Below are 12,065 nucleotides of genomic sequence, written 5' to 3' on the forward strand. Positions count from 1 at the left end.
ATGTCAGGTTTAAATTAGATCTTAGGGGGAAGTTCTTTGCAGAGAGAGTGGTGAGGGGCTGGAACAGGCTGCCCAGAGAGGGGTGTGTGCCCCATCCCTGGGGGTATTCAAGGCCAGGTTGGATGGGGCCCTGGGCAGCCTTGTGTAGCTCCAGGCCTGGAGGTTGGTGTCCCTGCCTGTGGCAGGGGGTTGGAGCTCTGTGATCCTTGGGGTCCCTTCCACCCCAGACCAGTCTGGGATTCTATCATTCCATGCCTCCCTCCTCACCACACAGGAGCAACAAGGTTCCCCTTGCAGCCAAAACTGGAAAGCTTTCATGCTCAAGGCTCATTTGAACAGAGTCCCGGGGAGCATGTCTCCTTTCCCAGCCATTTGGAGCATCATTTAGCTTCTCTCCCCACCTCTGTTTACCCATTTGCATGGTGAGGAAGACCACAGAACCTGGGGTAAAAGCCAGAGGAGAGGCGCTGCAGGCTCTTCAGGAGCAGTGAGCTTTGGGGAGGGGGTGTTTACGCTGCTGCTCCTGCTGTTAGCACTTCGGTTAATGCCTCCACACTACCTTGTCTTTCAGTGGCAAACAATAAAGCTCAAGGTGAGCATCACCTCTGCCCTATCTCTTAGATTCGCCTCTCTCCTGTCCATCCATCACACGCTTGCTCTCCTGCAGCCGATTGCAGCCGACCTGCATCAGCTATTGATTTATTGACAGGGGCTGGGTCTGGAAGATTCAGGGAAGCAGCTCCCTACAGAAACGCTTTTCAGAAGTAGAGATTTGATTTTTTATTTATTCTTCTCTTCAATGTATGGATTTAACAAGCTCTAGGCAACAAAGAACTTACTCCTCCGGCACGCAGGCTCTCACACTCTCTCCATCTCCTCCCCTTGCCTGGCGGTAAAGTCATCTTTAAGGGATTACTCTTTAAGGGCAAAACACAGCCCTGTGCATAGAGACAGCCCGCAGCATCCCTGGGGCTCAGATGCTCCATAACCTCTGTGCTGACCTCTTCTGAAGGGGTAAATGTCTCCCTCGGTCTCTGGGTTTGTTGTGTGCATGAGGCAGTGTCAACCTGAGACCAAAATTCCTCTTTATTTCCATATTGAGAGGATGAACTTCCAGCCTAAACAGGTACCAGGGATCAGAGGGTCCCATGAGAGTGCCCACCAGTGAGGCAGGGAACAGCTGGCAACATCTGTACCTTGCTTTTCCCCACAGCTATGAGAAGGGGTGGCTTCTTCATTTGGTTTTCTTTACCCCCTCTTTCCCAGCAGCTTGCTGGCCAGGAGTTTGGAGAGACCAAAACCAGGAGAAAAGGCCTTTTTGCCATCTGTGCTTCCTTTCCCAGCTCCAAAACACCAGCCTGTCACCCAGGGTTTGAGCCTGAGCAATTCTCCTGCTGCATCAGCCACAGCATCGCTATGGGTTCTGCTTCTCCTGGGATGTCCCTTCCTCCACCTGCACCCCACAGCTCTGGGATGGACTGAGGGGTGGGCAGGGGGCTCTAATGAGAAGGAAGTGATGAAGGGTGGGCAGGGAGCTCTAATGAGGAAGAGGTGATGGTGCCCAGCCCTGAAGTAAGGGACCAGCAGCATTTATGGGGCCAAGGAGATGCTGCTTTAGCAAACACTGAATCCTATTCCCTGGGGACCCATCAGGGCCAGACACCTGTAGTGGGGTCTGGGACCTGGCCTTGCTGACCCCTTGTCCTTCTAAAATGAGTTTTCTTTTGACTGGTATCTCTGTTTTCTCTCCAAACACACCAGCTGAGCTTTGGTGCATTAAAAGCTACCCCCTTCCATGTGCTTTTCGGGCTTCACGTGCTCACAGTGTGGCTCTTGGTGCTCACACGTGGCCCTGGTCTGCCCATCCCCATCTCATGGCCCCAGCGAGGTGTCCCCAGCCCCTCTCACCCTGCCTGCACTCCAGGAGGGATGTATCAGGCCCATCCTTTACAGACCTCTTGGTTTGAATAGTTAATGATGGGTGATTTCATTTGCGGCTGCATTAACCATCTGATTACTCTCCTGTGGAAGAGTAATTTGCAGACGATGGAGACAGATGCTTCCCAAACTATCAGCCAAAAGGCCTAATTCCTGCACAGCCAACTTTTTTAATTTACTTCCTGGCTGATTAAAAAAAAATGTTTTAAAGCAACAGCAGGGACCAAGCTGGAGTCAAGGCAAAGGCTGCCAGAGAGGCTCCAGAGCCCACTCAGGGCAGCTGCCTTGGGTAGCATCTCTGGTGGCTCCAAGGGTGGGATTTTCTCTCCTGGAGGTCAGCTGCTTGATTTGAGGGTGATGCTCTTGAGCTGCTCTCAAAGCTCTCATCCAGTTGTGATCTTGCAGCCTGTCCTCCAAACCAGCTCCTCCTTGCCCTCCTCCCACTGCCCTGCTCCTGTTCCTTGCTGCAGGAAGGACATGACTGCTTCAAACACAGGTTGGCCACGGCTGCTACTAAGACCCCTTTGACTCCTCAGGAGGAAATGTCTCCCAGTGACTGTTCATCCCCAAAATCAGAGGAGGTTGGGAGCCAGCAGCCAGTGCCCAGCACACCATGTTGTTCTGCCTCCCCAAGGTCAGCTGCTTTCTGCAAGGACATTTGTAGAATATCTCACTTACTCTCCCCCTCAGCTCCACACAAGCTGCATTGCTCATAAGGGCTTAATGATTACCCTCAGATAACTTTATTGGCTGAGAAGTATTGGCTGGCTTTGCTGCAAAGACAGCCTCCTGCCTCTCTGCACAGCCAGCCACAGGTGAAGGTGGGTGAGAAAACCCCAGGAGCCTGTCCTGGTTCTGGTCAGGGTTAACCTCCCCAACCAGCCAACACAGGTGAGCTGAGTCAGCCCAGGTGAGCTGACTTAGCTGGGGCTGTTTTCCACACCACCTGACAGCACTTCCCCATAAAAGCAGCTGGTTGGGGAGAGGTAAGGGCTGGTTTGCCTCTAGGACAGTTGGAGTGCAGCTTGGATGTTGGGTTGGTTGGATCTTGCCATCAGGCAGCTCTCTGTAATCATCAGGTCAGTCAGGTACTCTGTGTTAGCACTGGGTGTGAGTGTAACTGGCCGTTATTGTTCTATATTCACAGTGATTTTTGGCAGGAAACTGTCCTTATCCCAACCCACGGAGGCTCTGCCTGTTTCTCCTCCAGGAGTGAGCGAGCGGCTTTGGTGGGCATTTGGCCTCTAGCCAGGGCCAAACCACCACAGAGCCCATGTCCTGGGCAAGCCCCAGAGGGATGGTCTGGGGGCTTCCATAGGGTAAGTGGCCCCAGGTGTCTTGGATTTCATGGAAACAAAGCAGGGGATGTCCATCTTTGGCTGGACAACCTCTGGCTCTGTTAGAATTTCTGACCACTTTTCTGGAGTGCTTTTCATTTTCAGGGCACTTTAAAGTCATGATCTAATTAATTCCTCTGAGCCCCTGGGGAAGGAGGCAGGTAGGGAGGTGGAGCCAGGGATCCACTGGTGATAGGGAGCCCAATTTTGGCTGTGACCTGTCAGAAGAAGGAAAAATGAGACTGGGATTTTTTTTCTGCTGCTGGCCATACCCTGGTGACACCCTGTGTCACGTCACGTGAGGGGCCTTATCCAGCCCATGGGAAGAGCTGACATGGGGGTGGGCGGATGGGGGGGAGTATGGGGTGCAGTTGACCCCCATCGCTGTGTCTGTGAGGGCAGCTGGACCCCCATCAGCCCTCAGTGGAGAGCCCGATGGGCCAGCTGCCTTGCCTTGGGGTGCTGAGCAGGGTCCCCAGCATCACTGCAGAGGATAGGGTGGCAGGAGAGCAGCCCATCACCATGGAAACGGTACATCCTGTGGCGATGCGCATCCTGGCAGGGTTTTTGTTGGGGTTTTTTTTTTCCCCCCCTCCCTTCCCTTCCCTTCCTTCTGCGAGACCTCGGCATTGATCCGGGAACGTGCTCTTCGCATGTATGATCCATGCAAACACCGTGTTCCTATTGATCAGGCTCCTTTGCTGCTTGGGGTCCGCGCTGGCAGCAGAAACAAAGGCCGGAGGAAGGAGGGGAGAAAATTACCCGGCACCGCACCGAGCAAATAGCATTGGCAGAGCCTACAGGGTCTCTCTCCAGAGCCGCTTCCTCAGCCCTTCCCACTCCTGCCATCTGCCCTCAGTCCCCGCCTTGTTCACCCCTTCTCCATCTTCCCTTCTGCTGTCCCTCTCTCCCTGCTGCCCATTGAAAATGGCCCAAATCTCCCTGCTTTGCTCCAGTGGTGGCTTCTCAGGGGTCGTTTCCAAGAACTGAGGAGCCAGCGTGTCCCTACGTGGCAGGGGGACAGGTTTTGGTGCCACTCCCTTCCCGGATTGTCCAGCATTGGGGTGTGTGTGGGGGACATTCTGTGTGTCTGGGGGTCCCAAACCCGCCTCCTTTGCCAGCCGAGCTCTGTGTGAGCCTTAATAATTACAGTGAGGAGTCAATAACAATTAGGCCTAACAGCCACTCAGCAGAATTGACGCAAATTATTTTAATTTTATGTTTCTATCGATGAACTTTTCCAAGTTGGCACCTTCTACCCCGTTCCCATGCCTCCCGTCCCCCCCCCCGCCTCCCCAGGGACACCCCCACTGCCTGTGCCCCAGCTCAGGCTGGGGGGGTCAAAGAGGGGTTCTCCCAGCCTCTTCTCACCCCCTTGCTCCAAAAAGCCCTACCCAAAGCAGAGGCAGAGCTGCTTGTTGGGAGAAGGTGTTTGTGCATGGGCATATTCCTCCACTCAGGAGGAAAATGCTGCTCTTCCTGAGAAGGTGATTCCCAAAGCTGCTCACCAGGCACAGCCAGAGGGAAAAGGATTGAGCCTTGGCTTGCTGGGAGGTGGGTTCCAGGCTTAGTGCAATCTCTTCCCTGATTTTTGTGCTGTTTTACACACGTATCTTCTCTCTCACCGTAGAGGAACGTCGCATCAGATTCTGCTGGTGTTGGGCTGTGTTCATTTTTCATTCTATTCTACCCCATTGACCCATTTAATATGTTCCTATTGCAGTGAAATTGTAATTATTCTAATCAAAGTGTCTGAAAAGCCATGGTTTTCCCGATTCCACAACCAAAGGTGTCTAAAATGGCCTCGTACAGGAGAAACAGCCACAATCCCACTCCCCAGAGGTTCATCCTGCAGGTTCAGGCTCTGCATCTGGGGGTTGGACACCTCCAGCCCTCCCAGCAGACTAAGAAACTCCCCAGTATGGGATGTAAAGCCTGAGAGGCAGCCAGTCAGTGAAAGCAGAAAAAAAACCCTACGCAGATAAACATGATTTTGGATGCTGGTTGACAATCACTGAATGATTCCTTGGATTTATTTTCTTTCCTATTTATGGGACTGAGCAGCTAATGGCATGACCAGCTCTGCATCCCCTGGGATGCTGGGAGCTGCCGAGCTCCAAGTACCAAGGGGTAACCCTCAAGCTGTGGTCATCAAATCTCCCACCCATCCCTCAAGAAACCCCTGGGGAGGCTCCTCCTGGTTCCTTTCCTCCTCCTGCCTCTTGGTGTGGGTTTTTTCTGCCCATCAGAGCTGGGAGTTGGCACTGCAAAGCTGTAAATTGCAGCATCCCCATCAGGGCTGGCCTGCATCTTTTCTCTGCTCATGTCATTAGGGCAATGAAGCCCATTCAGTGGGTGACAGGTGCTCAATTGCTCTTAAGTGGCTCCCAGATAATTGGGGAGGTCTTTAGCTACTTGTAACTTCCAATAATAAACAATAGAGGGGGGAAAAAATATCCACACAGAGCACTTAACCAACAGCTTTGCTGTCAAAACCACATTAGGGCTGGACTCCTTTCCACAGGCCAGCCCCAGGCCATCTCTTGCATGACACCATTCCCCCTCCTTGGCAAGCAAGAGCCACCTCCTTGCTGTCACTTCAAGGTGGTGGGTGGTGCAGGATGAGATCCCCAGACTTGGTCCCACCAATGCTGGGTGTGGGGAGCTGTGGGGCTGCACAAAGACTTGTGGATGAAGGTTTGTGAAGCTCTCCTGGATTTTTTAGGGTGGGGATGGGGGGTGCAGGACCAAATCTCAGCTCCAAAAGCCATGTCTTACATCCCAGGAAATGTTGCTGAAGGAAAAGCTGATCTGAGATGCTCCATCCTTGGTGCAGTTTGCATATGGCTGAGTCCACTTTCCCTTTATATTTAAAACTGGGGTGTTGCTTCTGCCAGCTCTGAGCTGCCTGCAGCTTTGCAAGGCTCTTCCCATTCCAAAAGGGGCTGAGAAAGGGCCTTTTCTCAATGGTCCTCAGTGGCTCCACAAGGAAACGTGTCTATGAAGCTTTCACTAGTCCAGAAAGCTGGTGGCAGGGCCTCATCCTCAGTGGGGGGAAAATGGAAAGGAAGGATGAACCCCTTCAAAATCGCTCAGGCCAGTGTGAAGCTGTGTTAAAACAGCATTTCCCCCCAAAGAAACTCTCAGAAACACATCTCCAGCTCCTCAGCTGGTGTAAATTGGCCCTGGGAGTCAATGGAGAGCTGCTGATTTCGGTCAGGATTTGGCTTGCAAAGGGAAGGTGTGAACCCCACCAGGCAAAACCATCTGCAGCCCTTTGGAAAATCCTCCTTTGAGAGCAGCAAGCTCAGATTGCTGCAGGGTTGGGATTTAGCAGGCACAGCAGGTGCTGGAGTGGGAAAACACACCCTGCACTCCCAAATCCCCCCCCCCCCCTGCCCCCTCAGCGAGCTGGGATTGTGTCTGTGACTGTGCCATGGCTTCATTTTCTAATGAAGATCTGACTCCTGGGAATCATGCAAAGAGACAGCTTCAGTCACTCCAGCTTGGGCTGGGAAGGGAAGATCCACCCCTCTCATCTCCTCCTCTGGTGACCTGGGAGTGGACCAGGGCTGGGAATGCCAGAGATGGGATGGGATGGGATGGGATGGGATGGGATGGGATGGGATGCCATGCCATGCCATGCCATGCCATGCCATGCCATGCCATGCCCTGCCATGGGATGCAGGGCTCAGTGCAGCAGGAAATACCTGCATGGAGGCAGGAATGGGATTTTCCCTTGCCCCATTCCAGGCTGAAGGAAATGCAGGCTGAGATTTCAGAGCTGGAGGCAGACCTGGCAAAATGGTCCAGATCTTCTACGAGCTTCCTTGGACTCCTGAGCACTGGAGCAGCTGCACCATGTATGGAGCTTTCCCAGGAGCATCGCTCTGCTTTAAATTCCTCCAAAAGAGCTTTCTCCCAAAGTTAAGCCTCTTCTCCAGGCAACCCCAGCTTCCTACCTAAACCAGCGAGGATGTGAGGAGGCATCTCTAGCACGTTGGGCTCTGCCATGTGTGTCCATAAATGTCCCCATGCATTTCAGATATTGGGGGGTGGGAAGGGGGTGGCGTGTCCAAAGTCATCCCATCCTTCTGCCTCTGTGCCACCCCTAGACAAGGCCAGGCTTGAGTCTGGGGAGTGAAATCCTTGCACTTGTGCCTGGGTGAAGATCTTTGTGCTCTGAGACACAGGACAAGGGTGGCAAATACCCCCATTTTTGCAAACCCTGCTGTCCATGCAGTGACTTGCCCCCACAATAATGGGGGATCCTCTGCCATAAATCGCCATTGATTCACCAAGAGAAGGAAAGGGCAACAAATATTATTCTGGATGAATAATTCAAGCAGCTCTAAGCCATGTACTGTGCGTTCATTACCCTCCACGAGGACCTGGGGGATACAGCTTGAAAGGTCCTATAAAAGGAAACGGGGGAAGATTTATCTTTAAGGGTGGGCAAATCCCAATAACCCAGGGCAGGAGGGGGGCACGCCGGTGTGGGATGTGCTAGGGGGGGGACGTGGTGCTGCTCAGCCCCCACTCCCATCCTCCTGCCTGGCTGATGCTTTGTTAAAAAGGGAAAGCACTTACGGTGCTGTTGGGGGGGATCAGGCCATTCGCCTTTCTTCCCCGCCAAAGCTTTCAGGGATGAAAGCACTCTAAAGTGCTGGCTTCGTTGTTTGGAGCTGAGTAGTGAATAATCCCCCCTCCTTCATCCCCCTGCCTGTGTGGGAGGCGGCGGCGGGGTCACCGCGCTCTCAGGGCGAGTGGGGAGTGACTTTTCACTCCTGGCAACACCGGTGTCTCCTGGAGCTATTGAGACCCCTGGGGTGGTGTCACTTCCCTGGTCCCACCAGGAACCACAGAATCCCCAGGTTGGAAAAGACCTTTAAGATCATCAAGTCCAACCGTTCCCATCCTGTGCTGAACCAGATCCCTGAGCACCTCATCTCCCCTTTTTTAAACACCCCCAGGGAAGGGGACTCAGCCCCTCCCTGGGCAGCCTGTTCCAGCCCTGACAACTCTGCCAGGGAAGAACTTTTCCCTCCCATCTGCTCTGACCCTGCCCTGGGGCAGCTTGAGCCCATTGCCCCTTGTCCCATCTCCTGGCCCCTGGCTGAAGAGACCATCGCCCACCTCTCTGCACCCTCCTGGCAGGGCAGGGGAGGTGGGGAGAAGGTCTCCCCTCAGCCTCCTCTTCTCCAGGCTCAACACCCCCAGCTCCCTCAGCTGTTCCTCAGAGGATTTGTCCTCCAGCCCCTTCCCCAGCCTGGTTGCCCTTCTCTGGACTCGCTCCAGGACCTCAATGTCCTTCTGATGGTGAGGAGCCCAGAACTGGACCCAGCACTCGAGGTGCAGCCTCCCCAGTGCCCAGTCCAAGGGCACAATCCCCTCCCCAGACCTACTGGCCACACTGCTTTTGATACAAGCCAAGATGCCATGTATCAATTGGGCACCAAGATGAGGAACACGGATGCAGGAGCATTCTTCTGCCTGCCCCGTCCCAAGGCAGTGATTTCCATCACATCCCTGTGCCAAGGACACATGTCCAGCACACACAGTGCTTCATGGTGCCACGTTCTCTGCACAACTCCTTTAATCACCCTTAAAACCCCTCCCCAGGCATGCCAGGACTCCTGGGATTTTGGTTTTTTGAGGGGAAGTCATGATTCCAGTTGGAAAGGTGGGCACTCTTCCCTTGCAGAAAGCATACAAAGGTTTGCTTTTTTATTTTGGGGAAAATAGCTAAAAAGGCAGGATTGTAGATTTTTGATGCAGATCTGACACTGCTCAGATTTGCAGTCAGGTTTCAGCTCGGCCACCGTGACTGACTGGCCACCAGCTCCACAGCTTGCTGGCACTGGCCATCTGTCCATGCTCCTGAGCTCTCAGAGCAAGTACTGACTCTCCCTGGGGACAACTCCCCCCCTCCCAGGATGCTCCTATAACAAATAACAGCCTCTGGTGACTCCACTTACCTGCTCATCCGAACAAGCAGCACCATTTCTCTGGAGCTGGTCCTGCCATGCCCAGCGTGGGCTGGGATTTCATCCCTCCCTCTCTCCTCTCTGTTTTCTCTGCCAATAAAACCTGCTTGTGAGATTGAGCCCCTTGATCAATGACGGCAGGATCCATCTCCCGTCACCTGAGCGAGATGAGAGAGGTGGCCAGGGCGGCTGGATGGGGACACACAGCCTCCTCCAGAGGACAATTCATCCTGCCTATTGGACACCAGCCGTCAGGAGGGACAAATGGCTCTCTGGAGGTGGCCATTCTTCCCCACCAGCCATCAACACAGTGTGGGTGACCAGACTGGATTTAACACCATACTGTTGGGTAACCAAAGCCCAAGACATGCCTGGGGAAAGCTGCTGCTGGCCTGACCTAGTGGAGGTCCCCTAGTGCCACCCAAGGACTCAGCTTGGGTTTTCATTCCTGACAGTGCTGGACCAGGAACTCTGCCCCTCTCCTCCATGTCTCACTGACACCTTGTACACATTTCCCTAAGGCAGCAGAAATCTTTGCTTACTCACCCATCATCTGTTGGAGCCAAGGGGACGTTTCCCATTGCCCCCCAGGCTCAGGAGTGTGAAGGCCATGATGAGCATCACAAGATGCACGTCCATCTCTCTGTCAAGCCAGAACCAGGACACACTCAGCAGGAAGATGCCCAGTGGCGACTTAAGAGTCCAAATGATGGACAACCCATCTCAGGCGCTAGATAACTGGTGATGATTAATTACCCATGCTATTAAGAGTGTCTGCCCTGTTCCTGGCTTGGATCCCAGCAGCACAAGCATGTCATCAGGTTCCTATCACAGAGCCCCCATGTCAGTATTTGCAGAACAAACCCATCTTCTGATCTTCTTGCTGACCTATGAAACAGCCCCAGCCTCACGGCGTGGACACCAGTCTCTGCTGAATGATGGTGCAGTAGTGTCAAACCCTGATGCCAGAGAGAAGGAAGGGGGTTGCAGCCTTGATGGGGCCACTGATCAGCTGGTAGAGGCACAACAGGAGAGAGGTCACGTGCTGTACCCATGCACAAGGGGAACTTGGCCATGGCACAGGTCTGGAGGCTCAGCAGGGGGTACAGGGACACCCATCCCTCCCTTAATCAGGTTGTTAGTGCCAAAACTGTGACCCACAAAACACACTCAGGTTCCTTCTCCCTTCCAAATCTGGGCACTGCACTCTGGGCACTGCCTCAGGCCTGGCCTCCACCACTACTCCCCCCCAAAACAGAGCAGCAGGGATGGACCCATCAAGTGAAAGGTGGAAAAAGGTAATTAATCTACAGAGAAAAAAGTGTTAATACCTCTAAGACACCGGGGACACTGGCTGTCAGCTTCCACCAATTAGTCACCTAAAACCCTGCCTGTATGATCTCTGTGGTACAGCTGAGTTGATTACTCTAATTAATTTTGCATTGATCTGCATGGATCTGCAGCACCAGGGCCTATCACAGGCGAAGGAAGAGATGGATGCGTGAGCCCTGCTGAAGTGTGGAGGAGGGAAGAGCATCCCGGACACGCCGGTCCCACTTCCACAGCCTGCCTTTGGTGGCTCCTCCTGGCCCCCCCATCCCACATCCCTCCCCAAAGCCGAGCTGGGGTGGAGGAGGGAAGGAGCAGAGACTCATTTTGGGAGCATCTTGCCAGGGGTGGGACATCCTGGTGGGTTTTGTCTCATCCTTTTCCACACACACACCCCCCCCATGGCTGTCCCTACACACATTCCTGTGCCCTTTGCTATTTCCCCCAATACTTTGGGATGTTTTTTGGAGAAAGGCACCCTTTGGCATCTCACAGCCAGCAAACACCATGGGGCACAAGTTGCCCACCCCTAACAGTCCCTGTGCTGGGGGCTGCTGCTTTCCCCCACCTTGCCCAGGTGAATCCCACTCCTTCTGCCACTGGAATCCAGCCAGTTCCCTCTTTGCATCCTGCTCAAATGCTGAGGTTTATCCTACCTCAGACAGGCCCTTCTGGGGACCATTCTCCTCATGATTATTTTGGGGGATGTTTTGTGTTGGTAGCAAGTTGAACATCTGGCATTTTCTAGGTAATTTTCTTTCTCTCTGCACATTTCCCCCTCCCTTTCTGGCTTGAATTTGACCTCAATTCACCAACTTGCTCTGAACATCCCACAAGCTCAAACTTCTCTGCACTTCTCTGGGCCAATGGCACCAGCAAGCCCCACACATGGCAGGATCAGGCCCCATGCAGCCACGCTGCCCTGCTCAGCAGAGGTTCTCCTCCCCTACTGCTCCCTCAAAGCCTTGCAGTGGGAAGGATTGCTGACTGCAGTGCTGGAGGTTTCCCAGCTTATTCTCCCATCCTTCAGGTCTCCATGCATCCCTGCTCCTGCTGGCCTTGGGTACCAGCGCTCACCCTCTGCCCCAACAGCTGCACAAATCCAGAATGGTTTGCTGGAGGAGCAGGTCCTGGGAACCAGGATGAGCAGGTCCACAGCTGTCTTGTCCCCCAGCAGCTCACCATGTCCCAGGGACCTCTTCCTGCCTTTGATGTGTTTTTTTTGCCAGGGAGGCAGCAGTGGGATTGCAGGAACGCTGCTGCTCTCTGCTGCTCTTTGATCTGCTCTTAACACCTCAGGTGTACCAAAGGCTGCAGCCATCTCCCCACCACACAGTTTGGCACAGAGACACACAGCTCCCTGCACAGCATCATCCCAGAGGCACAATCCAACATCAGGCATGAAACCCTCCTGGAGCAAAACCCCTCTTGGGGACAAGGTTTTGCAGGGCCACCCCAGAGCATCTCCCTGAAC

Source organism: Gallinula chloropus (genome assembly GCF_964237585.1).
Source record: "Gallinula chloropus genome assembly, chromosome: 28".
NCBI lineage: Eukaryota > Metazoa > Chordata > Aves > Gruiformes > Rallidae > Gallinula > Gallinula chloropus.